Genomic DNA, 5,422 nt, shown 5'->3' on the forward strand with positions numbered 1-5,422 from the left:
ACCATTCAACTCATAAGAGAAATGTGGGTTCGAACCAAAATGAGCGACCATGTACTTATCAATGCTAAAACATACTACACTGATGTGATATGATAATCACGTCCCGACAGAGACGTTGTGTATTCTGATTCCTAGCAAGTCTGTGACATGGAATTCTCACGTCACACAATTTCCACGAATCAGGAATCACATCATGTCAGTGTAATGTGTTTCGGCATTAAACATCCTGCTTCATTCATTTGCCAATGCTCCAATCCTGTTTAAGTTGGTCTGGAGCAATTCCTTATCGCTTTGATTCCCGACTATGCCCATTAGCTTCACATCATCTGTGAATTTGCTAGCAATCCCATTGATACCCTGATTGATAAAAAGTGAAAAAGGTATGGGGCCAAGGACACTTCCTTGAGGAAGTCTACTTAATTGTGTAGGTAGGTTACATAAAACAAATTTCTTGTCAAATTTAAATGGTCAGAAATTAAATTTTATGTGAAAAGTAAATGCATAAACACATACATAACTCAGAGGATATTTTTGGAAGTATTGCGCAAATGTGGATCTGACGTTTTCTGCTTGAGTTGCAGGTCTCCCTCTTCTCTCCCAATTGACCTCGTGTCCTGCAATGTGAACATCCGAGAGGTTTCTTTGCATTCCTTCTCGGTCAATTATGACATTGTGCAAAACACAAATGCATTTGACTATTTTATCAGCGAGAGGTGCTGAGGTCTCTATTGATTTCGAAAGTATGCGCCACTTGGAGTACGTTATTCCAAATGCACATTCCAGTCTCTCGTGCACGTGACAACCTCTCATTGAACATTCGTTTTGTCTCGGTCAGTCCCTCACGTTTATAAGGCTTCATGATGTATGGAAGCAAAGGGTATGCCTCATCTGCAAGAATAACGAAGGGAGCTTCCATTTGACTGTGCGGAAACATTTCTGGTGCAGGAAACTTTATCAGCTCTTGGCTGATAAAATTAAATAACTCAGATGCTAAATATGTCCCTCCATCGCTCTGTTTTCCATACCCTCCTACATCAACAAGGGTCTGCAGTACCAAGAAAAAATGTTGTTTATAGTTATAGAACATTGAGCCAGATTTGCTGGACAAACTAAACGTACGTGCTTCCCGTCCAGACAGCCAACTACATGCGGAAAATTCCAAATGTTGTAAAACTCTGTTGTGTTTCTTTTCAGTGACTCAACAGTTGGAATTGGCATGTGTAGTGGGCACAGTTCAATCCATATTGCTTCCACTATTTCCTTGACTATGTCTGCTACAGTGGACTTGCCAATGCTCTGAACGATAGTCTAGTTGACAGATACCTAAAATGAAAGGATATTGAATTTATTCAGTTTTACTTGCATATTTATTAATATTAAATGAAAATAGAATGGAAGAGAAAAAACGAAACATGTATGTTGTGGTTAAAAGCATTTAGAGAAACTAATAATTTTGTCTGTTTTTTTCAGATGGGGTTCTGCGTAAAAAGTGGAAGTATCTGGGAAAGTTCCCTCAAAGACGTTCAGGTGATCCTGGCAGTCAAACGGTATCTAAGTGGCCATATTTCAAATCGCTCATGTTCTTAGCGGGCATCGTCAAGCCAAGAGCCTCATCTAGCAACTTGAATAGCAGCAAAACTGATCAGGGCAGTGAAAATTCTGAAATGATAGCTCACACTGCTGAGAGTGGAACAGAGCTTGCGGATGGTAGTCAGGAAACAGAAATGCAAGATTCTGACACCCAAAACACCGCACGGGAAATGCAACTAGATGAAACCCCAGATCTGCCAATAAAAAGGAAGCGAAATGAATCAAACTCCAGGTGTAATCGGCAAATGATAATAATCGAGGAAAAAAGACGTCTTTATTGGAACGCATCGTGCAAGAACGCAAACGTGATGACACGGGTGATGCTTTGTTTTTCCGCAGCCTTTTGCCTTACGTAAGCAAAATACGATTTAGAAGTAGAGTTCAACAGCTAGTTGACGAGTTCGCTTTCCCAGACACTCAAGACATTCTAGGTTCACCCAGCCCTAATTCAAGTTGTGATAACTCAAATGAACAAACTACTCAAATAGTACCGCATGAAGAAATTACTGTGGAGGTGAACACCGCCTCAAATGCACTTGTGTGAATTTTTTTTTACATTATAAAGGGTAATCTATATATATATATAAAATTGATTTTCAGTGTGTGTGTTCTCTATAGAAATCTACAATTTTAGATCTATCGTCGCCAAATTTTGCATGTATACCAAAAGGGACCCGTCTTGAATAATAGGCTACATTGAAAGTTCGCCAGAGTGGGAAAAAAACCAAAAAGTGAAGAACTGTTGGACCCTAAACAATCACTATCAGAATGTTTACTGCGTTTCAGACGTGTATATGCCTTTATAAAGGTTAGTCACTTCTTCCATTGCTGCCAGTATATTTATAACAGTTTATGCCTTATGGTTTTGCAGCATTTTCAATACTCCCAATAACGAGGCTTTTTGAATAGACGTCAGAATCACTTTGAAGGTCAGGCAAAGGATGATTCCTATAGAAATCTGTGTTAAAATGCAGAAATCCAGTGGGGTTTTCTGCCACATCAATAATTTTAAAAATTGTATTGAATTCCCAATTTTTGAAATAATGAGTTTGCTTAGAGATACGTAGCTCCGGCTAATTACTTTATATTTGGAGTTAGTTGAAATCAGTGTTATTGCATGGATATCTTTCTTTTTATATCTCAAGCATGAAAATTAATGTCTCCATATTGTCTTTTAATGTTCAACTGCATAAATTGATAGAGCAGGGCATCCCTGCATATAGTGCAGGTTGTTTAAAAAATAATTATGGACCCATAAAGCAGGGTTGGGTTTTTGATATGACAAGCGTCGAAAACAGGTTTAAATTGTCACAAAAACTGTCAAAAACCTAAATGAATGCTTTTTGATAATGTTTTGAACACAATAGGAATATAACATGATGAAAAACTTACTTTTTGTATATTACAATGTTTTATTTTTGAACATTCATTTATTACAATAATTAAAACAATTATAATTTGCAATTTTGAATTTTTCAACAAAAAGTCTAGAAAATATGAAATATAGTTTTGTGGTTCATTTTATCTAAGCTACTGATTACCTGTGTTTAGTTTGGTAAGTGCTAATATTTGCTAAATATACCATATCATAGTGCAGAAGTAAGAATAACTAGGTTTGACTAAGGATACGTTACAGGAGTTTAAGCTTCATGTACAAGCTAGCATTACCAAATTAAATGACATTTTAGTTTTACAATTTAGTATTTTGATCGCTAGACATATTTCAATGTTATGCACAATAAAAGCATCAGTGATTATATAGATAATTTATTAATAACAGAAATCATCATTACATATATGATGTAATAAACTTTTTTAAGCACAGCAGATGGTTTATATCAAAGCAGATATATAAGCAGTTGAAGAAATTTTGGAATGCCAAATCATTCCATAGTTTTTCCTTCGGTGTTTATGCTATGCTTCATTCAAATTGTATATTTTATAAGAAAAAAAAACATTTTTTTTTTGTTCAAAATAATTCTGTAGAGAGTAGAAAATTTGTTTTAGAATCGTATTAAATAGTCACTTTAGACATTACATGCAATTAACGTGTGCATTTCCAATGGGAATTTTTATATAGAAAAGCAATATTTGAAGGTTTTGAAGGAACAGTTTAAACCGTCAAAAACCTGCCAACCCTGCCATAAAGTATATCAAAAAAATTCCAGTTTTAATTAAGCGTTTTTGGAAGCATAAACAGGCAGATGGACAATTCAGCATAGTGATTGTGTTTTGTAAATAATAATATTCCCTTCCCACTTTTTCCAGATTTAGAGCTGGCATACCCTCAAAATTCTTTGAAATGATTTTGAATGTAAGCTATGTTAGTATCAATTCAGTTGCATGGTATCTCGAACACGTCACACTCATTGTCCAACCCACAGTAAATTGGTGCTAATTCTTTATCAGCTGAGATTCCTAGGCATTCAAGTACATGCAACATGGCTGCATAGTCAGAATTAATAAGCAGAACTGCAATACGAGTCTGCAACAGCATTGTTTGTAGTTCGATTAGACAAAATTGTCCAAATCACACTACTGAAGCTTTTTTGGACTTCTGCGCCATGCCATGCAAGCACTTTTTTTAAGAGGAAAGGTAATTCCGAATTAACCAGGAACTTCCTTCCAGTGTAGCTTTTACTAATCATTCTCAATTTGAAGACCACCAGAATATATAACATTTTCGCTGCTGTTTTTTCCACTTGAATAATCACATTTCACGGCGAAGTTTCAGCGCAATCTGAATCTTGAATCCTCGGGGTGTAATGTGATAGGCCTCCTCGTGGTGCACCCTGGGTAATGCTAAATCTATCACACGTCATTGTCATATCCTCCACTTTCAATACCCAGATTACATGTTTTTTTCTACACATCTTACAGTACTTGTCTTAAGTCTCGTTTTGTCTTGTTTATGACCTTGTCTTTTGTGTGGGACTCGCTCAGGCGGGGAGGGGTCCTCCCAGACGGGGCATTGCTTCTAGCGTATGCCCTATCTGAGATGCTGTCTACCTGCGTGTTTTCCGTGCGTGGAGACCCGTAAGGCTGGAGATGGGGATCCTGGTTAGCCTGATGCGCTAGCTTTGGCCTCGGATTCAGCCGAAACGGGAGGCCTGGATTAGCCCCGTCTGGGTCAATCGGCTGGTCGCCTCGGTATCTGAAAGGGTTACACTGCTGGGTAGGTAGAGGGGCCGGACGTCGTTGAGGTTTGTTGGTGCTGCTTCACGGCAATCTTGGATCTTGAACGCGTCTGCTCGCCTGCTTCGGATTGGATTTTAAATTTTCTGGCGCAAGGACCAATTTGGTCAAACTGCGCCAAAACAAATTATAAAAATAAGAAAAATCATCCTTTTGTCATGCCAAAATACTAAAATTATGCATGATAAAAAGCAACGTAAAGCATAAAACATTGACATGAATTGTAAAAATCTATAATTTGTTATAAAAACCAATGACTTTAATGAATTTAAAAATGCGAGATGCATCGCTATTGTCGTGAAAGATGACTCTGACCAAAAGCGGTCGTAAAATGATGACGATGATATGAACAAGTACCCCAGTAGCACAACGATATAGTACAATATCTGGACCATATCGTTATATATCGAAATGTCAGAGGAATATCAGATGTCATAACTATGATATAGAACGATCTCGTCTTATATGGTGCAAATTATTTATTATGTTAATTGATCAAGTCTTTAATTTTTCAGCCGAATATATATTTGATTCCATGTGAATAATCTCTACTTTGAAGGACAACAACTTGGGACAATAAATTATTTTAATATAGTTTGAAAAACATAGATCTATATCGTGCACCTGACAAAGATCT

This window comes from Pholcus phalangioides, unplaced genomic scaffold, assembly GCF_987345545.1.
Source record: "Pholcus phalangioides strain wild (caught in Gottingen) unplaced genomic scaffold, Ppha-v1.0 ptg000017l_1, whole genome shotgun sequence".
In the NCBI taxonomy this organism is placed as follows: Eukaryota; Metazoa; Arthropoda; class Arachnida; order Araneae; family Pholcidae; genus Pholcus; species Pholcus phalangioides.